The sequence below is a fragment of the Triticum urartu genome, chromosome 5A (genome assembly GCF_056163025.1).
Source record: "Triticum urartu cultivar PI428250 chromosome 5A, HENAU_Tu73, whole genome shotgun sequence".
NCBI classification, from domain to species: Eukaryota; Viridiplantae; Streptophyta; class Magnoliopsida; order Poales; family Poaceae; genus Triticum; species Triticum urartu.
The window spans coordinates 540,894,349-540,921,364 of NC_141877.1; positions in this window are offsets into that span (position 1 = coordinate 540,894,349).

Here is a 27,016-nt window from a genome sequence, read left to right on the forward strand (position 1 = left end):
TAATTTGTTCTTCCTGTGGTAATGAACTTTCCAAAACACTTTCTGAAATGAAAAATTCGTCAAGTGCCACCGCGGTTGTACCGTCAGGCGGAATATGATGTCTGCATATATGAAATCAAAACATCCAAAACAAAATTTTAAGTATATGATCAAATTTTTGAGATACATAATACCTGCCATCGTTGAGCGTGAAGTTGGCTTGGCCAATCTTGAAGTGGAGTTTTGCAAACCCACACTGTCAGAGGAGATAACAGCTCCTGTATATATATGACGCTGGTTTACCATGTAAACCGTGCCGAGTTATAATAAACACCGTGTTACTCCATAAGAGGATGTTAACAACGAGGATCAAACCGGGCAAATAGTCTCCGGATTGACGTGAACTGTGTTTCGTCAATTGATTTGTGAAAAAACTTTGTTGGTTTAAGAAACGCAATAAAAAGCAAAAACCCCCCTTCAAAGAAAAGTGCAAATCAAGTGCAACGACAAAACGTTGCAAAAAAAGGTTTATTTGAGCTGATCAAATGGTGTTACCATGGCCGAACACGACCAAGCTCCCGTTAGGTGTAACTATGGTTCTAGTCAGCCAGGTCCCCAAATGAAATCGTGGCATTTATGCCGATCAAGTGGCATGGTCATGGTTCGGGTTCGACCAAGCCCCCAAGTGATTCTGTGGCCTTAAGCCGACCAAGAGGCATGACTGGTTCAGACATGACCAAGTCCCCTAGTGATCTGGTGGCTCTTGCCTATCAAGAGGCATGGTATTGGTTCGGACACGACCAATCCTCCAAGTGATATAACACGATACTTTTAGCAAAGCGAACTCAAGGGGTAAACCGGAAGCCGCTTTAGAACAACTCCGTGTAACCACACATGATGTAAAAGAACAGATACCCTGCTTTAGCTGAGGTTCCGGTTTATTATAGTTAATATATACATCGTTGTAATATGTACATAAGTAGAACCAATGGCAGGTATAATAACGCCGAAGATGAGCTATGTTCCACGGCCTGTTGGTCTCCTCCACTGATGTACGTGAGTCCTTATGTTCTCGAATATCGATCAGATAGTATGACCCGTTGTGCAGATTCTTGCTGACCACGAAAGGCCCCTCCCAAGGTGGGGATAACTTATGCATATCGGTCTGATCTTGGATGAGCCGAAGCACCAAATCTCCTTCCTGAAAGGTTCTGGTTCTGACTCGGCGACTGTGATAACGACGAAGATCCTACTGGTAAATCGCCGATCAGGCGGCTGCGATATCACGCTCTTCATCCAACCGGTCCAAAGCATCTTGCCGTGCTGTCTCGTTGTCCGCTTCAATATAAGCCGTTACACGAGGTGAATCATGACGGATATCACTGGGGAGAACCGCCTCCGCTCCATAAACCATGAAGAACGGTGTGTATCCTGTTGATCTGTTGGGCGTTGTATTGATGCTCCATAACATAGATGGTAATTCTTCTACCCAACAACCCGGCGTTCTCTGCAAAGGAACCATGAGCCGGGGCTTGATGCCTCTCAAGATCCCTTGATTAGCTCTTTCTGCTTGACCATTGGACTGTGGATGTGCCACTGATGAAACGTCGAGCCGGATGTGCTCCCGTTCGCAAAACTCCTTCATAGCACCTTTGGACAAATTGGTACCATTATCTGTGATGATACTGTGTGGAAAGCCAAACTGGAAAATCACTTTTTTAATGAATTGAACCGCCGTGGCCGCATCACACTTGCTAACAGGTTCTGCCTCCACCCACTTTGTAAACTTGTCAACCGCCACCAGGAGGTGGGTCTTCTTATCTTTGGACCTTTTGAAAGGCCCAACCATATCCAGCCCCCAAGTCGCAAACGGCCAAGTAATTGGAATCATTCTCAATTCTTGAGCCGGTACATGAGCACGTCTTGAAAACCTTTGGCAACCATCACATCGTCTGACCAGATCCTCCGCATCAGCATGAGCAGTTAACCAATAGAAGCCATGGCGAAACGCTTTAGCCACCAGAGACTTTGAACCGACGTGGTGACCACAATCTCCGTCGTGTATCTCACGCAAAATTTCACGGCCTTCTTCAGGAGACACGCAGTGTTGAAAAGCTCCTGATACACTGCAATGATGCAACTCGCCGTTGATGATAGCCATGGACTTGGATCGCTGGATTATCTACCGGGCCAGAATCTCATCCTCTGGCAACTCGCCCCGGTTCTTGTACGCCAGGTAAGGAAGCGTCCAATCCGGAATAACATGAAGAGCCGCCACCAATTGAGCCTCCGGATCAGGAATAGCCAAGTCCTCTTCACCAGGGATCTTGACCGATGGGTTGTGCAGCACATCCAGAAAAACATTGGGCGGGACCGGCTTGCGCTGAGAGCCCAGCCGGCTTAAAGCGTCCGCCGCTTCATTTTTCTGCCAGTCCACATGGTCCACCTGATAGCCTTTGAAATAACCTGCAACAATATCCACCTCCCGACGATACACTGCCATGAGTGGGTCCTTGGAGTCCCAAGTGCCAGACACCTGCTGAGCCACAAGGTCCGAGTCACCGAAGCACTTAACTCGACTTAGATTCATCTCCTTAGCCATCCGGAGACCATGGAGCAAGGCTTCATACTCAGCTGCATTGTTAGTACAAGGGAACATTAAGCGAAGAACATAACAAAACTTATCACCTCGTGGGGAAGTTAATACAACTCCAGCCCCCGAGCCTTCCAACTGCCTGGATCCGTCAAAATGGATGGTCCAATACGTGTGATCCGGCTTTTCTTCAGGTGCTTGCATTTCCATCCAATCATTGATGAAATCAACAAGTGCTTGAGACTTAACCGCTGTCCGAGGCACATACTTCAAACCGTACGGCCCCAGCTCTATGGCCCACTTTGCAATCCGGCCAATTGCTTCCCGGTTCAGGATGATATCTCCCAAAGGAGCAGAACTGACCACCGTAATTGGGTGCCCTTGGAAATATTGTTTAAGCTTCCGGCTTGCCATAAAAACTCCATACACCAGCTTCTGCCAATGCGGATACCTTTGCTTGGACTCAATGAGAACCTCACTGATATAATAGACCAGACGTTGAACCGGATGCTCCTCACCTGCCTCCTTTCGCTCCACCACAATAGCCACGCTGACCACCCGAGCATTAGCAGCAACATATAGCAGTAACGGCTCCTTGTCAATGGGAGCGGCGAGCACAGGCGGATTGGCCAATTGCCGCTTTAAGTCCTCAAATGCTTCATCAGCAGCAGAACTCCAGACAAACTGATCCGTCTTTTTCAACATCTGATACAAAGGGATTGCCTTCTCACCAAGGCGACTGATAAACCGGCTTAGTGCGGCAATCCGGCCTGCCAGGCGTTGAACATCGTTGATACACTTCGGTTTAGCCAGGGAGGTGATAGCCGTGATCTTCTCCGGATTAGCCTCAATTCCCCTGTTGGACACCAGAAAACCCAATAACTTGCCCGCCGGTACACCAAAGACACACTTGTCCGGATTAAGCATCATCTTGTATGTTCTCAGGTTATCAAAGGTTTCCTTCAAATCATCAATCAGAGTCTCCTTCTCCCTGGACTTAACCACGATATCATCCACGTAAGCATGTACATTACGGCCAATCTTCTTGTGAAGACAATTTTGTACACACCGTTGGTAAGTTGCCTGGGCACTCTTGAGCCCGAAGGGCATAGACACATAGTAGAAGGCTCCAAAGGGGGTTATAAATGCTGTCTTCTCCTGGTCCTTAACTGCCATTTTGATCTGATGATAGCCAGAATACGCATCCAAAAAACTTAAACGCTCACAACCCGCCGTAGCATCAATAATTTGATCAATACAGGGGAGGGCAAAAGGATCTGCTGGACAAGCCTTATTAAGATCTGTGTAATCCACACACATGCGCCAGGTGCCGTTTTTCTTGGGGACCAGCACCGGATTGGCAAGCCACTCAGGGTGAAAAACTTCAACAATAAAGCCAGCTGCTAAGAGCCTGGCTACCTCTTCTCCAATCGCCTTGCGTCTTTCTTCGTTAAACCGGCGGAGGAACTATTTCACTGGTTTATGTTTAGGATCCACATTAAGTGTGTGCTCAGTGAGTTGCCTCGGTACACCTGGCATGTCAGAGGCTTCCATGCAAAAATGTCCCGATTCTCACGGATGAACTCGATGAGCGTGCTTTCCTATTTCGGATCCAAGTTGGCACTGAATGCTGAACTGCTTGGACGAATCGCCAGGTACGAAGTCAACAAGCTTAGTTTCTGCTACCGATTTGAACTTCAGGGCCGGATCATGTTCCGTAGTTGGCTTCTTCAACGGAGTCATGTCCGCCGGATCAACATTGTCTTTATAATACTTGAACTCCTCGGTGGCACAAACCGACTCTGCATAAGCCGCATCTCCTTCCTCGCATTCCAAAGCGATTTTGTGGCTTCTGTGAACCGTTATTGTCCCCCTGTGACCCGACATCTTGAGCTACAAATACACATAACAGGGCCGTGCCATAAACTTGGCGTAAGCCGGTCGCCCAAACAGGGTGTGATATGGACTCTGGATTTTCACCACTTCAAACGTCAATGTCTCCGACCTGGAATCATGGTCATCCCCAAAGGCCACTTCCAGAGCTATCTTGCCAACAGGATATGCTGATCTGCCAGGTACTACACCGTGGAACACCGTATTAGACGGTTTAAGATTTTTATCTGTCAGTCCCATACGACGGAAGGTCTCATAGTACAAGATATTAATGCTGCTACCTCCATCCATGAGCACTTTGGTGAACTTATAACCTCCCACCTGAGGCGCCACCACCAGAGCCAACTGACCCGGATTATCGACCTGGGGTGGGTGATCCTCTCTGCTCCATATGATTGGCTGTTTAGACCAACGTAGATAATGGGGTATGGCCGGTTCAACAGAGTTGACCGCCCGCCTCTGAACCTTTCGGTCTCGCTTGTCCAAGCTAGTGGTGAAGACATGGTACTGCCCACTACTCAACTGCTTTGGGTTGCTCTGGTAGCCTGACTGTTGCTGCTGTTGGTTGTAACCACCCTGGTTGTTCTGACTATTTTGACCATTATGTCCGCCCGGATTACCATTAAATCCTGAACCGGAACTTCCTCCACCGTAACCCGACCCAGATCCTGAGCCACCACCAGATTCATGATCATACCGGAAATTATTAGAATTCTTGAACTCCTGCATAATAAAGCAATCCTTCCAAAGGTGGTTCACTGGCGCCTCCTTCGTCCCATGTCTTGGACAGGGCTGGCTTAGCAGATAGTTTAGGCGGTTTGGGTTAGGGTTGGGCGCTCCATTACGATTTTTCGGTCTACCCTTGCGTGGCTGGCCATTGTCCTGTGCGTTGGTATTAGCCACAAAGTCCATGTTACCATCCGCTTTACGCTTGCCTCCACCACCATTGCCTGCCCAGTGATGCTGCTGACCTTTGGAGTTGTTGTTCTTCTTTCCCTTCCCTATCTTGTCATCATCCGATTCGGGATCCTTGGTACTATCAGAATCAGCATATTTCACCAAAGCGGCCATGAGGGTCCCCATGTCAGTGCAATGACGCTTCATCCGTCCCAACTTCAGCTTCAGGGGCCCAAACCGACAGTTGCCTTCTAGGGTTAATACTGCGGTGTCAGCGTTGATGCGGTCTGATGAGTGCAACACTTGTGAAACCCGGCGCACCCAATGAGTCGTTGATTTTCCTTCCTCCTGGACGCATGCAGCTAAGTCCACTATCGACATAGGCTGTTTACAGGTATCCTTGAAATTGCTGATAAACTAGGCTCGTAATTGGGCCCATGAACTGATAGAATTAGCCGGCAAGCTTTTTAACCAAGTACGGGCCGTTCCTTCAAGCATCATGGTGAAGTATTTCGCACACGCCGCGTCATCCACATCAAGCATCTCCATGGCCATCTCATAGCTCTCCACCCATGTCTCTGAAGGTTGATCCGCCGTGTAATTTGGTACCTTGCGCGGGCCTTTGAAATCCTTGGGTAGGCGCACGTTCTGTAAAGTGGGGATAAGGCAAGGCACCCCCAAAGAACTAGAAGTAACACCAGGTTCAATCAAGGTGGTTGGACGAACCGGTGTGAGCTGCCGAGCCTGATGCTGTGCGGCTAACTTGGCCTCCCTGCGCGCTCGGGCCCGGCTCACCACTTCCTGAGCGTCATCAGCACCACCCGTCGGGTTGTTGCCACGGGGTGCTCCACATCATTCATTACTCGACACTGCTGGTTCATCCATATGTCTGCTATAGCTCCAGCTTGGACAGGCGGTCGAGTGGATCCGGTCGCGGCTGTACGAGTACGCTTCCTGTTGGGCCAAAGCTGTTCTCAGAAGTTCCTTGACCCGTCACGTCTCTACTGCCTGCGGCGAGTCACCTTCAATTGGAATGGCCTCCAGCCATGCAGCAGCGACAACAAGATTGTCCATTGGGTTGGAGTAGTGACCCGGAGGTATTAAAGCATCCTGAGGTATAACGGTGTTTTGACGAGGCGGGTCCATCTGATGAGGCTGAACTGGTGCACCGGTCCCAGGGGCTTCTGCCCGGTTTCCCTCCAGGGGATTGCCGACTCTTGGTCCTGGAGTGTTGAAAAGGTCTCTGGCCTCGAAAACCGGAGGTAAGCGGGATCGGTGCTTCCTCCTCATGACTTCATGCGACGCACTCTGGTCCAACATAAGCCTGTAGGCCTGTGCGTCTAAAGCGGCCCGCTCTGCAGCTATCCTGGTGTCCTCAGCCGCCAGATCCGCCTTGGCCTAGGTGATCTGTTCCTTTACTTTTGCAATCTCCGCGTTGTGAACGTCCTGATCCAGCGGATTAACCTCCGCCATAAGCACAACCAACGCATCAAATAGTTCTGATAGAACCTGAGCCGGCGGGCGCACAGGTCCTCCTGCTCCGGCAGCCGTTGCCGCTGCTGAACCGGAGGTCGTTGCCGCAGCGGTCGAAGAATGAAGCGCTGCTTGTGTGCCAGTCATGAATATTCCAACCCGGTTGGGCAGATCAGAGGGGTCCGGAATACTGTCGCCATCGTAACAGCCCCTAATCCGGCCGTCTTGTAGCTGATAAAGAGATTCGGTTTCTCCGGTCGATGACTCGTCATCGGAACAAACGACGACATCGCTGCGAGATTCCGATCCATCCTCATAACTTCCTCTATGGATGACTCCCACGAAGGCACGCTTCATGGCCAGTTTAACCCGGGCGGATTGCGCACGCTGAGCCGTCTCGACGAGGTCGGTGCAGATGTCCGGCTTAGGGCCCGGTTCACCGATCTTGCCAATGAAAACATGAATGCTACCAAAGGGGACCCGGTACCCGTACTCAATTGAGCCGGCCTCGGGGCCCCAGCCCGCGTCGTCGATGTAGAGCTTGCCGCGATGACTCTTAGTCATCCGGCCTACAACGTAGCCCTCGAGTCCTTCAAAGCGGCCCTCCAAGAACCGAAAACCATCATGCGATAGCCCCATGGTGGGCGCCAACTGTCGTGGTTTTGTCACGGCAGATGTCCTAGAGAAAGGACTTAGTCGTGGAGCCATCGTGACGGGTTAGCTTGAAGGGGTTAAAGCGGACACAGGGACGCAAGAGAGTTTATACTAGTTCGGCCCCTTCAATGAAGGTAAAAGCCTACGTCTAGTTGTGATGGAATTGATGGGGTTTCGATGACTAGGGAGCAAACAAGCTTCGCGTATGTCTCGAGTTGTTGTCTGTTGTCCTTGAACCGCCGCCGGGTCGTCCCCTTATATACACGGGTGACTCCCGTCGGCTTATGGAGTCCCAATACCGGCTCATAGATGTGTCCGGTTTGGTCTCTATTTATTCCTAGCTTACAATACAAGTTAACTACTAACGCCGGTTTACGCCTACAGGCCTTGAACCGACCATGGGCCTTGAGCCTTCCTCTGTCTTCTTGGGCTTTAACATACTTAACTACTGACGAAGTTAACCCGGCCCAGATAGGCTGGTTTACACCCAGTAGTAATATCCCCAACACCATCCCCACACTCCTCCACGACATGTCCCATACGACCACAGAAGTAGCAGAAATCTGGAAGTTTTTCATAGAACACCCAGTATCTCTTCCTCTCCTTCAAAGTAATATGGATAAACATTACTAATGGCAGAGATACATTCACAAACACCCGAACCCTCAAGAAGTTTGATGGATTAATCCTCCCTTCATTCACCGTAACTCTAAACGATGGTTCTCCTACCTTCTTTGCTACCTTCTTAGCCAATTCCTTCTTCCTCGTTAAACCATCTGGCAGGCCTTTTATCCTAACCCACAGTGGATACATGTTCAAATCTTACTCCTCCATGTTCGAGAAGCCATCATATTCTACCAACACCACAGGATCCCTCCTGAACTGCCAAGCTCCCCCTTCCATTACTTGCTTCCAATCTCCCAAACAATGGGACTGAGCCAAGAACAAGTTGGGTCCCTTGATGCTAAACGTTACCCCTTATGCACAAGCCCACACGTTCCTCATGGAGTTTAGCAAGGAGGCATGACTAAACGGCCGCAGGGTACGAACCCTAAATAGCGCCATCCAGCGCACGTCCTTAACCAACTTTGCAAACTCCCCGGACAAATCCAAGTCTACCTCCACTTCTCCTTGCAGTTTAAGATTCTCAAACACATCCTCCAAATCATGATCTGGACCATACTGGCCCCAATTTGCCTCCTCCGCTCCTGTCTGATCTTCCACAGCCTCCCCTCCCCCGATCTTTCTCCTTGCATCATCACCCTCTGCCGTATCACTCCCCGGATTCAGCCCGCCACCCGCAGATGGCGCCCTATGTTGGGGAACGTAGTAATTTCAAAAAATTTCCTACGCACACGCAAGATCATGGTGATGCATAGCAACAAGAGGGGAGAGTGTCGTCCACGTACCCTCGTAGACCGTTAAGCGGAAGCATTATGACAACGCGGTTGATGTAGTCGTACGTCTTCACGATCGACCGATCCTCAGTACCGAACATACAACACCTCCGCGTTCAGCACATGTTTAGCTCAGTGACATCCCGCGAACTCACGATCCAGTAGAGCTCGAGGGAGAGTTTCGTTAGCACGACGGCATGGTGACGATGTTGATGAAGCTACCGATGCAGGGCTTCGCCTAAGCACCGCTACGATATGATCGAGGTGGATTATGGTGGAGGGGGGCACCACAGACGGCTGGAAGAGATCAATGATCAACTTGTGTGTCCTAGGGTGCCCCTGCCCCCGTATATAAAGGAGCAAGGGGGGAGGCCGGCCGACCCTGTAGGGCGCGCTAGGAGGAGTCCTCCTCCTAATAGGAGTAGGACTCCCATCTTTCCTACTCCTACTAGGAGGGGGAAAGGAAGGGGGAAAAGGAGAAGGAAAGGGCCCCCCCTTCCTAGTCCAATTCGGACCCGAGGGGGAGGGGGCGTGCGGCCTGCCCTGCCAGCTCCTCTCTCTCTCAACTAGGGCCCAACAAGGCCCATTAACCCGCGGGGGTTCCGGTAAGCCCTCCAGCACTCCGGTAAAATCCCGATTTCACACGGAACTCTTCTGATGTCCAAATGTAGGCTTCCAATATATCAATCTTTATGTCTCAACCATTTTGAGATTCCTCGTCATGTTCGTGATCATATCCGGGACTCCGAACTACCTTCGGTACATCAAAACATATAAACTCATAATACCGATCATCACAGAACTTTAAGCGTGCGGACCCTACGGGTTCGAGAACTATGTAGACATGACCGAGACATGTCTCCGGTCAATAACCAATAGCGGAACCTGGATGCTCATATTGGTTCCTACATATTCTACGAAGATCTTTATCGGTCAAACCGCATAACAACATATGTTGTTCCCTTTGTCATCGGTATGTGATACGTCCATTTTGCATCATGCTTTTATATCGATATTTATTGCATTATGGGCTGTTACTACACATTATGCCACAATACTTATGCCTATTCTCTCTTATTTTACAAGGTTTACATAAAGAGGGAGAATGCCGCCAGCTGGGATCCTGGGCTGGAAAAGGAGCACATATTGGAGACCTATTCTGCATAGCTCCAAAAGTCCTGAAACTTCACAGAAGTCAATTTCAGAATATATAAAAAATACTGAGCGCAAGAAGTTCACCAGGGGGGCCACACCCTGCCCACGAGGGTGGGGGGCGCGCCTACCCCCTGGGCGTGCCCCCTACCTCATGGCCCCCCTGGTGGCCCTCCGATGGCCATCTTCTGCTATATGGAGTCCTTCGATGAGGAAAAAAAATCATAAGCCATCTTCCCGGACGAGACTCCGCCGCCACGAGACGGAACCTTGGCGGAACCAATCTAGGGCTCTGGTAGAGCTGTTCTGCCAGGGAAACTTCCCTCCGGGAGGGGGAAATCATCGCCATCGTCATCACCAACGCTCCTCTCATCGGGAGAGGGGAATCTGCATCAACATCTTCACCAGCACCATCTCCTCTCAAAACCATAGTTCATCTCTTGTATCCAATTCTTGTCTCCAAGTCCGGGATTGGTACCTGTGGGTTGCTAGAAGTGTTAATTACTCCTTGTAGTTGATGCTAGTTGGTTTATTTGGTGGAAGATCATATGTTCAGATCCTATATGCATATTTATACCCCTCTGATTATGAACATGAATATGCTTTGTGAGTAGTTACGTTTGTTCCTGAGGACATGGGAGAAGTCTTGCTATTAGTAGTCATGTGAATTTGGTATTCGTTCGATATTTTGATGAGATGTATGTTGTCTTTCCTCTAGTGGTGTTATGTGAACGTCGACTACATAACACTTCACCATTATTTGGGCCTAGAGGAAGGCATTGGGAAGTAATAAGTAGATGATGGGTTGCTAGAGTGATAGAAGCTTAAACCCTAGTTTATGCGTTGCTTCGTAAGGGGCTGATTTGGATCCATATGTTTCATGCTATGGTTAGGTTTACCTTAATACTTTTGTTGTAGTTGCGGATGCTTGCAATAGAGGTTAATCATAAGTGGGATGCTTGTCCATGTAAGGGCAGCACCCAAGCACCGGTCCACCCACATACCAAATTATCAAAGTACCGAATGCGAATCATATGAACGTGATGAAACCTAGCTTGACAATATTCCCATGTGTCCTCGGGAGCGCTTTACATCATATAAGAGTTTTTCCAGGCTTGTCCTTTGCTACAAAAAGGATTGGGCCACCTTGCTGTACTTTATTTACTTTTGTTACTTGTTGCTCGTTACAAATTATCCTATCACAAAACTATCTGTTACCTATTATTTCAGTGCTTGCAGAGAATACCTTGCTGAAAACCGCTTGTCATTTCCTTCTGCTCCTCGTTGGGTTCGACACTATTACTTATTGAAAGGACTGCGATAGATCCACTATACTTGTGGGTCATCAGTATGTTACTTGCTCGAGATTTGATCGTCGGTATCTTAATACCTAGCTCAATCTCATTACCGACAAGTCTCTTTAATCGTTCCGTAATGCATCATCCCACAACTAACTCATTAGTCACATTGCTTGCAAGGCTTATAGTGATGTGCATAATCAAGAGGGCCCAGAGATACCTCTCCGACAATCGGAGTGACAAATCCTATTCTTGATCTATGCCAACTCCACGAACACCATCAAAGACACCTGTAGAGCACCTTTATAATCACCCAGTTATGTTATGACGTTTGGTAGCACACAAAGTGTTCCTTCGGTATTCAGGAGTTGCATAATCTCATAGTCATAGGAACATGTATAAGTCATGAAGAAAGCAATAGCAGTAAACTAAACGATCATGTGCTAAGCTAACGGAATGGGTCATGTCAATCACATCATTCTGTCGGGGAATGCAGTAATTTCAAAAAAATTCCTACACACACGCAGGATCATTGTGATGCATAATAACGAGAGGGGAGAGTGTTTTCTACGTACCCTCGTAGACCGTAAGCGGAAGTGGTGGTGCTGGTGGCGATGGGGGGCGGAGCGCTGCTCTCTCTCTCTCAGCTTTGGGAAGGCGAGGGAGCGGCGGAGATTTCTGAGATTGGAAATAGCAACGGGCGAGTGGGCAAAATGCCCCTGTTTCCCCTACTTATAAAGGGGGAGGGGCAGACGTTCCGCATTTCCGAATAAAGTAACCACCTACGACCTCTCCCACGATGCCGCATTCAACGCGTGCCGTTCGGGGAGGGCGCGGTGGATACGGAGTAAGATACGGCGTAACCTAGGCCACGCGTGCCCGTGCCCTGTTTTGGGCCTGGCCCAACATCGCTCGGCACCGTGTATGGCCCAGGCCCGGGGGCTCCTGTCGGTGTACTAGAGTAGGGGTACCCTAGTATCCCGAACTTGTGCACGGGCAGCCGCAGCATCCCGCGGCAAGGCTTGCCGGGTGACCGCCAAAGACCTCCGTGGTTCCTTTCAAGCCATTCAAGAACAAAGTATCCAAGGCATCTCAAGACCCCGGCAAGAGGAGCTTGCCGGGAAGGCCACCCAAGGCATTTCAAGGAACTTGCCGCGGCGCACCGCGCGTCCCGGCAAGGCCCGGTAAGCGACAAGCTCCCGGACGACTCAACGACCGCGGCAAGGCGCTTGCCGCGGCAGGCCACCTCTCCGTGCCCGCGCTCCAGCACATCCACCAACGTGTCGCTCTGGGGCCCTTCCAGGCGTACGTGGCGGGAGGCTGTGCAGCCAGCGGCGTGCGGTGGCAAGCGGCGCTGACAAGATCGCCATCGTGGCGAATGGTGGCGTCCCTGGCGGTCCCTTTTCGCACTGTTTAGGCGACACAGACGGGCATTTAAGGCTCTTGTCCCCTGCCGTCAGGGTTAGGTATGATACACTGTAACAGGTAGCTGTGCCTACTGCAGCACCTTTCCATTTTTACCCTTTTGCCTCCGTTGCCACCTGTTGGTGACCCCTTGAGCATATAAAAGGAGGCCCGTGTGCAACGTAGAGGGGGGTTAGCCAGTTCACAGAAACACTCACGCTCGGTCTCGCTAGCGGCTGGTGTGTACTGTAGCACTCCACGCTCCCGAGCAAGAAATCAATACAAACCACAAAGCAGGAGTAGGATTTTACGCATCCGTGCGGCCCGAACCTGGGTAAGTCGCTCGCGTGTATCGCCTCGATTTGCTCTTTGCACGACCTCCGCCCCCGCCGAACCAAAAGGGACTCGGCCCGCCGGTCCCATAGGTGTTCGTGGATCAGTACCCCGGCACTCTGCATCCACATCATCTCTTCCTGATACAAAAGCTCATTCATTTTATCCATTACTACTCTTATTTCTTCCCTGTCCGCGTTCATATGCATAAGCTCTTCCAGTTGAGTTCTTGACTTCGCAAGTTCTCTCGTAACATTGCCAAATCTCTTACTCCATGAACCAAGAGCCGTCATTGTTTTAGATAAAGCATCTCTCAAGTGTGACAGATTAAGAATCTCACCGACTGCACTCCATGCGTCTTGCACTGTCTGTGGCAATGTCGAATCCCTCTCCCAAAATACCTCGTATCTTTTGCTCCTTCCCTTCTGAGGCCTCGAGTCTGGCTCCCCCTTCAAGAAAAGCACTAGGTGGTCTGAACATGGGGAAGGTATGTGTTCAACCACAGCAAACGCAAACATATTACGCCAACCGTTCGTAGCAACCGCTCGGTCCAGCCTCACCTTTACATTGGCCGATCTCCCCCGTCTATTATCATATGTAAACGGCAAGCTAGTGAATCCAAGATCCACTAGTTCACACACCTCTAAAGTATCACGAAAATCCACCATCCGTGCTTCCGCTCTAGGCGTGACCGAGAAATGTTCAAGATCCCACATAGCTTCATTAAAATCTCCAATTACAAGCCAAGGAAAATCATTGACAATTTTCAAGTTCTGTATCTTGGACCACATTAGATGCCTGTGCTCCACCTGCGGCTCCCCATAAACAAAGGTAGCTCGCCACTCCGCTGCTCCTTGACGAACTTGGATAACAGTATCAATGTATCTGTCGTCCTTGTCCAGAACTTTAACCACACAATCTTCCCTCTAAAAGAGCTCCAATCCACCACTAAGACCATTGCTATCCACACTAAAAAACCCCTTGAGCCCCAATTTGGCTCGGATCCTCTTCATCTTGTCCTCCTTTTGTCTGGTATCACACAGAAAAACAACCATGGGGGAAAGCGACTTACACAACGCCGCTAGCTCGCGAACTGTCTGGGTGTTCCCCCTCCCCGGCAGTTCCAACTTAGGCAATTCATTGGGCCCAGCGGTCCTCCTCCTCGGAGGCCGCCTGCGTAGTTGTGTCCATGTCCACTCCTTCATTCTCCTCCACCTCTCCATTTCCCTGTCTCCTCCTTTTTACAATTGGATTCTTTCCTGGTGTAGTATTCGGATATGTCGGTCTCTCTACACCCACACTCTCGCCATTCTCCAAGCGAAGAACCGCATCAGCCACCTTCTCGACCAAGTTGGGCATAGCCTAGCCCCTCACATTGACCATACCATCATCCCCCACCAACCTCTTCCTAGCTGTTCGCTCCTCAGCAACCTTCATCATCTTAAATTGCATTATGTCCATCCCCACCGCCAACTCTAAACCTCCCTCCTTCTGTATTTCAGCATCACCCCTCTCCTCCGCGGCTTGTGTCTTCCCTCTACTAACTCCATTTCCTCTTCCACCCCTTCTTCCTCCACGACCTCCACCTGTGTAGTCAGCACCCCCTCTCCCTCCATTCGCCCCTCCTCCTATGCCTCCTCTCATACCCGATCCCACCGGCTCGCTGACCCAATGCAACCAGCCCCCCAATCACACAGCAAACTATCATGCACACCATCTGTCGTGGTTTTGTCACGGCAGATGTCCTAGAGAAAGGACTTAGTCGTGGAGCCATCGCGACGGGTTAGCTTGAAGGGGTTAAAGCGGACACAAGGACGCAAGAGAGTTTATACTAGTTCGGCCCCTTCAATGAAGGTAAAAGCCTACGTCTAGTTGTGATGGAATTGATGGGGTTTCGATGACTAGGGAGCAAACAAGCTTCGCCTATGTCTCGAGTTGTTGTCTGTTGTCCTTGAACCGCCGCCGGGTCGTCCCCTTATATACACGGGTGACTCCCCGGCTTACGGAGTCCCAATACCGGCTCATAGATGTGTCTGGTTTGGTCTCTATTTATTCCTAACTTACAATACAAGTTAACTACTAATGCCGGTTTATGCCTACAGGCCTTGAACCGACGATGGGCCTTGATCCTTCCTCTGTCTTCTTGGGCTTTAACATACTTAACTACTGACGAAGTTAACCCGGCCCAGATAGGCCGGTTTACGCCCAGTAGTAATATCCCCAACATTAGGCCCCAGCGGGTTCATGTCAATTCTTTAATAAAAGCTTCATCTTAAACATCTTCTTATAAATTGGTCGCTGCATCAACCTGAGCCTCATCCGTCGACCTCTGCCTCATCCTTGGCCGCTGCATCAACCTGAGCGCACCAGAACATCGCGGCAACCTTCCGCATCTTCCTCAGCTCCGGTAAATCTTCTATCCTTTCCCCCGCAGATCTGACCTAGGGTTTCGCAGTTCTTCAGTGTTCATCGCCTGCCTCTTTCTCATACGATAGATCTTTAGATGAATCCGCAAATCTTTACTCTGTGCAATGATAGTTGTTTGACCTTCGCCTTCACTTATGCATCTCAAACCATAGATCTATATGAACGTTTTGCTCATTGGTTCGGTACTGCTCCTTTGAACCTCTAAGTATTTATCTCTTTTTCTGAACTTGCTTCAGATCCAATGCTATAAGGAAATCTTGTGAAACCTGTTTCTGCGTACTTGTCCATCCGCAATGCTTAGATCAGGCGGTTTAACCTTATAGAAATTTTTTCCAAACCGGTATATGCCATTAGTCCCCTTATTGAACCGCCAGATGCTTGTTGCTTCATAAAACTCCGGTTCAGATAGTTCTGTCTCTGGTTTAACAGTGCCCATACCAATGTATCTTGATCAAATGCATTTTTGAACCGGGATCTTCTACCTTGTAGATTCCATCATGGCCAAGCAAGTGTATGAGTGCAATTGGGTTCCTTCTCGCGTCACAGAGGCTGAACTGGACGATTTAGTCCTGATTGGCGCTTTAGGCAGCAAAGATACCATCCATTGGAGGGCTCCTGGCAAAGAATGCCCTCCCACACCTCGAGAAGGAGAGGTTGTTGTTTTCGTAGATCACTTAGCCCGGGGCTTTAAGCCGCCCGGTTCTAAATTTTACCGGGATGTTTTAGCCGATTTCCAGCTCCATCCACAAGATACTGGCCCCAACTCTGTTACAAATATGTGTCACTTCCAAGTGCTCTATGAAGCGTTCTTTCAAGAGGAGCCCACAGTGGAATTGTTCAGAGACCTTTTCCATCTAAACCGCCGTACTGAGTTTACTGACGGCTCCAATACGGAGTTGGGTGGCGTGGCGATTCAGAAAAGGAAAGAGGTCACATACCCTCACGCCAAACTGCATAGCCACCCCAAAGAATGGAATCAGACATGGTTCTACTGCAAAGACACCTCCCCTGCTGGTGAGAATCCCTTGCCTGGCTTTCGTCCAGAGCGGCTCAGCAATACACACCCTTTTCCACAAAGATTGACTGCTCAGGAGAGAAGTAAATATGCTCCTCAACTGTCAAAGCTCAGAGCCTTTATGGCCAATAGTTTAACAGGGGTTGATCTCGCTCGCTGTTGGATATCATGGAGCATACTGCCCCTTAGTCAGCGCTCCGGTTTGATGTGCGAGTATACTGGCAGTGTTGATGACCCACTACGACATTGCAAAATCCAGCTCATCGATGAAGAAATCACAGAGGCTGTGAATAAGATGCTGAATGAACCGGAACACACCTGTGCTAGAAACGGCCTGCTTCCCTTCTGTGCCACCAACAAACCGCCAGCTGTAAGACTTCGATTTTTCTTTTTGCTGAATTTGTTAATGATATATCTGGTCTTTGTTTAATATCAGTGTCTGTGTAATCAGGGCAATGATCCATTTTGGAGCAAGAAACTGCCGCAGGAGAAACCAGAAAAACCAGACAAATCGGAAAGAGCAACTCGGCAAAAGACTAAAGCTGTGAAGAAGACTGCCCATAGGAAAAGAACCACTGCATCTTCTAATCCGGCCCCTGATGATGATGTGGATAATCCGGACTTTGAGGTAGAACTTGACTCACTTGGTTTATTTTTCATGCGTCTTATTGATGATGATATTTGTCAGGATGATGCCGAAGCCAGCCACGCGGATGTTGCAGAGGTAATTATTCTCTCTTCCGATTCAGAAACTTTGCCTTCACAAAAAATCCGTCAGGCAAACCGGAAAGTTAAATTTTCTCATCCTCTTGCTTATTTGGATCCTAAATTTCTTATGAAGACCCAACAACACAAAGCTCGTCGCACAACCCGGCATAGCGGCCAGGTAGTTACCTCCGCCGATTTACCGAACAGTCCGGTTCGGAAACGCCATTCAGAGGTCTCTAATTTGCTTGTCAGTGCTTGTCCTAAAGCGGGCTGCTTTCGTCAACCTCTTAATCCGTCTGACTCTGATTAGCAGGTTACTTCCCATTCATCTTCTGGCGAGTCATCAGCTACTCAGCTCCCACCGCTCAAAACGGTGCTTGGGTAAGCTATACTTATTGTGATGTTTGCAGTACATCGGCTTAGAACATATGCTGTATTTGATTTGTTATTCTTCTCAGGGCCAAACCTAGGCCAAGCAAGAAGGCCCGCCTGGACAAAGCGGCCGAAGAAGATGCCGTTCTCGAACCAGGCAAGACACCCAATCTTGAAACGGCTATTCCTGAGGATATACCCAACGATCCACCGCAGCAATACGATGATCTTATTGCTGAAGAGAGACCTACTGACGCCTCAGGTCCTGTCAATCAGCCCACAGGTTCCATCCGGATTGAAAGCTCCACTGGTCCAGCAAAACCTACTAACAAGCCAATAGCCCCAGTGCAAACCGGCGGTACCCAGGATGATGAGGTTGTCATTACTGGCACTGGCCATACCGAGCCAAACAATCCTGTCGCTTTATCCAAACATTCTGCCAAGGAAGAATTTGCTGCCTTTGGCAAAGGCAAGTGGAGCGCTGATCTGATGACTTATGCTGCTCTGAACGCCCAAGATATCCATTCCGGCTATCTGAACCGGTTGTATACCAGTTGCGACTATGAAGCCAGTCTGGTTAATATGATGAAAGAGAAATATGAGGTAACTTCCATATGCTCCTTCCTACCTGTATGCTTCCATTCTTGCTGGTTGTCCTAGCCCCCAAGGGCCGGTTTGTAATATTCTTTCAAACCGGGACTTACCAATATAAATCTTGATGCTTTGAAATTCGCTGATGTAGCCCCCAAGGGCCGGTTCAACTTAACGTAGTTAAACCAGTACTTTAAGTAATTGAAATTGCCGCATCAGAATATATACGAGCAAATAGCCATTAGCCCCCAAGTGCCAAGTTGAATAATTGTATTGATCTTGGGACTTTGTAAGCAATTGAAAGATGAAGATCGAATATGCATTAGCCCCCAAGTGCTAAGTGCATAACTTGTTATGTGATTGGTACTTGAATCCTTATACCGATTTGTTGAAGCATATATCTGTATGCATGCAGGCGGAGCTGAAGACGAAAGAAAACCAAGTCACCGATCTCCAAGAAAACCTGAAAACCCAACAGGCTGAAACCTCCAAAGCAAAAGAGGAATTGGCCAGCGCTTTAAGCGCCATGGAACAGCTTAAGGAGAGCTTCAAGAAGAAGTGGGCGGATTGGGCCACTGAAAAGTCCGCTTTGATCAAACGAGCAGAGGATGCCGAGGCTGCACTAAAACCAGTGGCGGATGAACTGACTAGCATAAAGCAGCACGTGCATGCCATGACTACTGCTATCTTTGGTAAGCCACTTTGCCTTCTGAATTGGCTCTGCCTCCTTACAGAGTCGCCGGTTTATTAACCCTTTATGGTATTTCAGGGACACGCATTGGTCACTTGGGGTCAGATGTGCGGAAGAAACTGAAAGCCGCCTATACATTGGTTGAACAATTGTATACTGGTGCCCAGCGGATCATCTGTACCGCATCTCATAACAAACTGGCACCCACTTTGATTCAAGATACTCTGATGAAACTGTCGGTGCTTCCTGCCCGGGTTGAAGAGCTGAAGAAATCTGCTGCTCGAACCGGTGCAATTAATGCCTTAATCCGGGCAAAAGCCTGGGTGCCGGATTTTGATCCTATTGAAGCGGCTCAGGGCTATCCCAGCTTGAAGGAAGACGGGTCAGAATTTGGTGAAGCGGATCTGCGAGCAATAAACCGGGAGGTACGTCCGCTAGCTTGTCAATTGGCTGAGGAAGCAGACTTGTCTCATTATCAAGCCCAATATGACAGTCAGAACAAGCGAATAGCCGCACCAATCCATGAATCGGAAAATCTGATCCCTCCAATCCGTAAGCATACTTACGCTCCCGATATTGACCCGTCATTGCTGATCCATGATGAAGCTGTTTTTCAAGCATTAATGGGAATCAACTGGACAACTGTGGATTTCCAGCCACTGGGTAGAGAAACAGAGGCTGAAGCGGCGCAGGATGACCCACAACCATCAGGCCAGGCTGGTGACCAAGCTTGAATCGGAAGCCGGTTTTAAAACTGCCTCTCCTTTGCGAAAAACAATTATATCATTATGGGCACCATGTTGCCTTGTAATAGGCTAGCTGATACCTTTGATGTTGATATGCCTTCGTGCATAATTTGTTCTTCCTGTGGTAATGAACTTTCCAAAACACTTTCTGAAATGAAAAATTCGTCAAGTGCCACCGCGGTTGTACCGTCAGGCGGAATATGATGTCTGCATATATGAAATCAAAACATCCAAAACAAAATTTTAAGTATATGATCAAATTTTTGAGATACATAATACCTGCCATCGTTGAGCGTGAAGTTGGCTTGGCCAATCTTGAAGTGGAGTTTTGCAAACCCACACTGTCAGAGGAGATAACAGCTCCTGTATATATATGACGCTGGTTTACCATGTAAACCGTGCCGAGTTATAATAAACACCGTGTTACTCCATAAGAGGATGTTAACAACGAGGATCAAACCGGGCAAATAGTCTCCGGATTGACGTGAACTGTGTTTCGTCAATTGATTTGTGAAAAAACTTTGTTGGTTTAAGAAACGCAATAAAAAGCAAAAACCCCCCTTCAAAGAAAAGTGCAAATCAAGTGCAACGACAAAACGTTGCAAAAAAAGGTTTATTTGAGCTGATCAAATGGTGTTACCATGGCCGAACACGACCAAGCTCCCGTTAGGTGTAACTATGGTTCTAGTCAGCCAGGTCCCCAAATGAAATCGTGGCATTTATGCCGATCAAGTGGCATGGTCATGGTTCGGGTTCGACCAAGCCCCCAAGTGATTCTGTGGCCTTAAGCCGACCAAGAGGCATGACTGGTTCAGACATGACCAAGTCCCCTAGTGATCTGGTGGCTCTTGCCTATCAAGAGGCATGGTATTGGTTCGGACACGACCAATCCTCCAAGTGATATAACACGATACTTTTAGCAAAGCGAACTCAAGGGGTAAACCGGAAGCCGCTTTAGAACAACTCCGTGTAACCACACATGATGTAAAAGAACAGATACCCTGCTTTAGCTGAGGTTCCGGTTTATTATAGTTAATATATACATCGTTGTAATATGTACATAAGTAGAACCAATGGCAGGTATAATAACGCCGAAGATGAGCTATGTTCCACGGCCTGTTGGTCTCCTCCACTGATGTACGTGAGTCCTTATGTTCTCGAATATCGATCAGATAGTATGACCCGTTGTGCAGATTCTTGCTGACCACGAAAGGCCCCTCCCAAGGTGGGGATAACTTATGCATATCGGTCTGATCTTGGATGAGCCGAAGCACCAAATCTCCTTCCTGAAAGGTTCTGGTTCTGACTCGGCGACTGTGATAACGACGAAGATCCTACTGGTAAATCGCCGATCAGGCGGCTGCGATATCACGCTCTTCATCCAACCGGTCCAAAGCATCTTGCCGTGCTGTCTCGTTGTCCGCTTCAATATAAGCCGTTACACGAGGTGAATCATGACGGATATCACTGGGGAGAACCGCCTCCGCTCCATAAACCATGAAGAACGGTGTGTATCCTGTTGATCTGTTGGGCGTTGTATTGATGCTCCATAACATAGATGGTAATTCTTCTACCCAACAACCCGGCGTTCTCTGCAAAGGAACCATGAGCCGGGGCTTGATGCCTCTCAAGATCCCTTGATTAGCTCTTTCTGCTTGACCATTGGACTGTGGATGTGCCACTGATGAAACGTCGAGCCGGATGTGCTCCCGTTCGCAAAACTCCTTCATAGCACCTTTGGACAAATTGGTACCATTATCTGTGATGATACTGTGTGGAAAGCCAAACTGGAAAATCACTTTTTTAATGAATTGAACCGCCGTGGCCGCATCACACTTGCTAACAGGTTCTGCCTCCACCCACTTTGTAAACTTGTCAACCGCCACCAGGAGGTGGGTCTTCTTATCTTTGGACCTTTTGAAAGGCCCAACCATATCCAGCCCCCAAGTCGCAAACGGCCAAGTAATTGGAATCATTCTCAATTCTTGAGCCGGTACATGAGCACGTCTTGAAAACCTTTGGCAACCATCACATCGTCTGACCAGATCCTCCGCATCAGCATGAGCAGTTAACCAATAGAAGCCATGGCGAAACGCTTTAGCCACCAGAGACTTTGAACCGACGTGGTGACCACAATCTCCGTCGTGTATCTCACGCAAAATTTCACGGCCTTCTTCAGGAGACACGCAGTGTTGAAAAGCTCCTGATACACTGCAATGATGCAACTCGCCGTTGATGATAGCCATGGACTTGGATCGCTGGATTATCTACCGGGCCAGAATCTCATCCTCTGGCAACTCGCCCCGGTTCTTGTACGCCAGGTAAGGAAGCGTCCAATCCGGAATAACATGAAGAGCCGCCACCAATTGAGCCTCCGGATCAGGAATAGCCAAGTCCTCTTCACCAGGGATCTTGACCGATGGGTTGTGCAGCACATCCAGAAAAACATTGGGCGGGACCGGCTTGCGCTGAGAGCCCAGCCGGCTTAAAGCGTCCGCCGCTTCATTTTTCTGCCAGTCCACATGGTCCACCTGATAGCCTTTGAAATAACCTGCAACAATATCCACCTCCCGACGATACACTGCCATGAGTGGGTCCTTGGAGTCCCAAGTGCCAGACACCTGCTGAGCCACAAGGTCCGAGTCACCGAAGCACTTAACTCGACTTAGATTCATCTCCTTAGCCATCCGGAGACCATGGAGCAAGGCTTCATACTCAGCTGCATTGTTAGTACAAGGGAACATTAAGCGAAGAACATAACAAAACTTATCACCTCGTGGGGAAGTTAATACAACTCCAGCCCCCGAGCCTTCCAACTGCCTGGATCCGTCAAAATGGATGGTCCAATACGTGTGATCCGGCTTTTCTTCAGGTGCTTGCATTTCCATCCAATCATTGATGAAATCAACAAGTGCTTGAGACTTAACCGCTGTCCGAGGCACATACTTCAAACCGTACGGCCCCAGCTCTATGGCCCACTTTGCAATCCGGCCAATTGCTTCCCGGTTCAGGATGATATCTCCCAAAGGAGCAGAACTGACCACCGTAATTGGGTGCCCTTGGAAATATTGTTTAAGCTTCCGGCTTGCCATAAAAACTCCATACACCAGCTTCTGCCAATGCGGATACCTTTGCTTGGACTCAATGAGAACCTCACTGATATAATAGACCAGACGTTGAACCGGATGCTCCTCACCTGCCTCCTTTCGCTCCACCACAATAGCCACGCTGACCACCCGAGCATTAGCAGCAACATATAGCAGTAACGGCTCCTTGTCAATGGGAGCGGCGAGCACAGGCGGATTGGCCAATTGCCGCTTTAAGTCCTCAAATGCTTCATCAGCAGCAGAACTCCAGACAAACTGATCCGTCTTTTTCAACATCTGATACAAAGGGATTGCCTTCTCACCAAGGCGACTGATAAACCGGCTTAGTGCGGCAATCCGGCCTGCCAGGCGTTGAACATCGTTGATACACTTCGGTTTAGCCAGGGAGGTGATAGCCGTGATCTTCTCCGGATTAGCCTCAATTCCCCTGTTGGACACCAGAAAACCCAATAACTTGCCCGCCGGTACACCAAAGACACACTTGTCCGGATTAAGCATCATCTTGTATGTTCTCAGGTTATCAAAGGTTTCCTTCAAATCATCAATCAGAGTCTCCTTCTCCCTGGACTTAACCACGATATCATCCACGTAAGCATGTACATTACGGCCAATCTTCTTGTGAAGACAATTTTGTACACACCGTTGGTAAGTTGCCTGGGCACTCTTGAGCCCGAAGGGCATAGACACATAGTAGAAGGCTCCAAAGGGGGTTATAAATGCTGTCTTCTCCTGGTCCTTAACTGCCATTTTGATCTGATGATAGCCAGAATACGCATCCAAAAAACTTAAACGCTCACAACCCGCCGTAGCATCAATAATTTGATCAATACAGGGGAGGGCAAAAGGATCTGCTGGACAAGCCTTATTAAGATCTGTGTAATCCACACACATGCGCCAGGTGCCGTTTTTCTTGGGGACCAGCACCGGATTGGCAAGCCACTCAGGGTGAAAAACTTCAACAATAAAGCCAGCTGCTAAGAGCCTGGCTACCTCTTCTCCAATCGCCTTGCGTCTTTCTTCGTTAAACCGGCGGAGGAACTATTTCACTGGTTTATGTTTAGGATCCACATTAAGTGTGTGCTCAGTGAGTTGCCTCGGTACACCTGGCATGTCAGAGGCTTCCATGCAAAAATGTCCCGATTCTCACGGATGAACTCGATGAGCGTGCTTTCCTATTTCGGATCCAAGTTGGCACTGAATGCTGAACTGCTTGGACGAATCGCCAGGTACGAAGTCAACAAGCTTAGTTTCTGCTACCGATTTGAACTTCAGGGCCGGATCATGTTCCGTAGTTGGCTTCTTCAACGGAGTCATGTCCGCCGGATCAACATTGTCTTTATAATACTTGAACTCCTCGGTGGCACAAACCGACTCTGCATAAGCCGCATCTCCTTCCTCGCATTCCAAAGCGATTTTGTGGCTTCTGTGAACCGTTATTGTCCCCCTGTGACCCGACATCTTGAGCTACAAATACACATAACAGGGCCGTGCCATAAACTTGGCGTAAGCCGGTCGCCCAAACAGGGTGTGATATGGACTCTGGATTTTCACCACTTCAAACGTCAATGTCTCCGACCTGGAATCATGGTCATCCCCAAAGGCCACTTCCAGAGCTATCTTGCCAACAGGATATGCTGATCTGCCAGGTACTACACCGTGGAACACCGTATTAGACGGTTTAAGATTTTTATCTGTCAGTCCCATACGACGGAAGGTCTCATAGTACAAGATATTAATGCTGCTACCTCCATCCATGAGCACTTTGGTGAACTTATAACCTCCCACCTGAGGCGCCACCACCAGAGCCAACTGACCCGGATTATCGACCTGGGGTGGGTGATCCTCTCTGCTCCATATGATTGGCTGTTTAGACCAACGTAGATAATGGGGTATGGCCGGTTCAACAGAGTTGACCGCCCGCCTCTGAACCTTTCGGTCTCGCTTGTCCAAGCTAGTGGTGAAGACATGGTACTGCCCACTACTCAACTGCTTTGGGTTGCTCTGGTAGCCTGACTGTTGCTGCTGTTGGTTGTAACCACCCTGGTTGTTCTGACTATTTTGACCATTATGTCCGCCCGGATTACCATTAAATCCTGAACCGGAACTTCCTCCACCGTAACCCGACCCAGATCCTGAGCCACCACCAGATTCATGATCATACCGGAAATTATTAGAATTCTTGAACTCCTGCATAATAAAGCAATCCTTCCAAAGGTGGTTCACTGGCGCCTCCTTCGTCCCATGTCTTGGACAGGGCTGGCTTAGCAGATAGTTTAGGCGGTTTGGGTTAGGGTTGGGCGCTCCATTACGATTTTTCGGTCTACCCTTGCGTGGCTGGCCATTGTCCTGTGCGTTGGTATTAGCCACAAAGTCCATGTTACCATCCGCTTTACGCTTGCCTCCACCACCATTGCCTGCCCAGTGATGCTGCTGACCTTTGGAGTTGTTGTTCTTCTTTCCCTTCCCTATCTTGTCATCATCCGATTCGGGATCCTTGGTACTATCAGAATCAGCATATTTCACCAAAGCGGCCATGAGGGTCCCCATGTCAGTGCAATGACGCTTCATCCGTCCCAACTTCAGCTTCAGGGGCCCAAACCGACAGTTGCCTTCTAGGGTTAATACTGCGGTGTCAGCGTTGATGCGGTCTGATGAGTGCAACACTTGTGAAACCCGGCGCACCCAATGAGTCGTTGATTTTCCTTCCTCCTGGACGCATGCAGCTAAGTCCACTATCGACATAGGCTGTTTACAGGTATCCTTGAAATTGCTGATAAACTAGGCTCGTAATTGGGCCCATGAACTGATAGAATTAGCCGGCAAGCTTTTTAACCAAGTACGGGCCGTTCCTTCAAGCATCATGGTGAAGTATTTCGCACACGCCGCGTCATCCACATCAAGCATCTCCATGGCCATCTCATAGCTCTCCACCCATGTCTCTGAAGGTTGATCCGCCGTGTAATTTGGTACCTTGCGCGGGCCTTTGAAATCCTTGGGTAGGCGCACGTTCTGTAAAGTGGGGATAAGGCAAGGCACCCCCAAAGAACTAGAAGTAACACCAGGTTCAATCAAGGTGGTTGGACGAACCGGTGTGAGCTGCCGAGCCTGATGCTGTGCGGCTAACTTGGCCTCCCTGCGCGCTCGGGCCCGGCTCACCACTTCCTGAGCGTCATCAGCACCACCCGTCGGGTTGTTGCCACGGGGTGCTCCACATCATTCATTACTCGACACTGCTGGTTCATCCATATGTCTGCTATAGCTCCAGCTTGGACAGGCGGTCGAGTGGATCCGGTCGCGGCTGTACGAGTACGCTTCCTGTTGGGCCAAAGCTGTTCTCAGAAGTTCCTTGACCCGTCACGTCTCTATTGCCTGCGGCGAGTCACCTTCAATTGGAATGGCCTCCAGCCATGCAGCAGCGACAACAAGATTGTCCATTGGGTTGGAGTAGTGACCCGGAGGTATTAAAGCATCCTGAGGTATAACGGTGTTTTGACGAGGCGGGTCCATCTGATGAGGCTGAACTGGTGCACCGGTCCCAGGGGCTTCTGCCCGGTTTCCCTCCAGGGGATTGCCGACTCTTGGTCCTGGAGTGTTGAAAAGGTCTCTGGCCTCGAAAACCGGAGGTAAGCGGGATCGGTGCTTCCTCCTCATGACTTCATGCGACGCACTCTGGTCCAACATAAGCCTGTAGGCCTGTGCGTCTAAAGCGGCCCGCTCTGCAGCTATCCTGGTGTCCTCAGCCGCCAGATCCGCCTTGGCCTAGGTGATCTGTTCCTTTACTTTTGCAATCTCCGCGTTGTGAACGTCCTGATCCAGCGGATTAACCTCCGCCATAAGCACAACCAACGCATCAAATAGTTCTGATAGAACCTGAGCCGGCGGGCGCACAGGTCCTCCTGCTCCGGCAGCCGTTGCCGCTGCTGAACCGGAGGTCGTTGCCGCAGCGGTCGAAGAATGAAGCGCTGCTTGTGTGCCAGTCATGAATATTCCAACCCGGTTGGGCAGATCAGAGGGGTCCGGAATACTGTCGCCATCGTAACAGCCCCTAATCCGGCCGTCTTGTAGCTGATAAAGAGATTCGGTTTCTCCGGTCGATGACTCGTCATCGGAACAAACGACGACATCGCTGCGAGATTCCGATCCATCCTCATAACTTCCTCTATGGATGACTCCCACGAAGGCACGCTTCATGGCCAGTTTAACCCGGGCGGATTGCGCACGCTGAGCCGTCTCGACGAGGTCGGTGCAGATGTCCGGCTTAGGGCCCGGTTCACCGATCTTGCCAA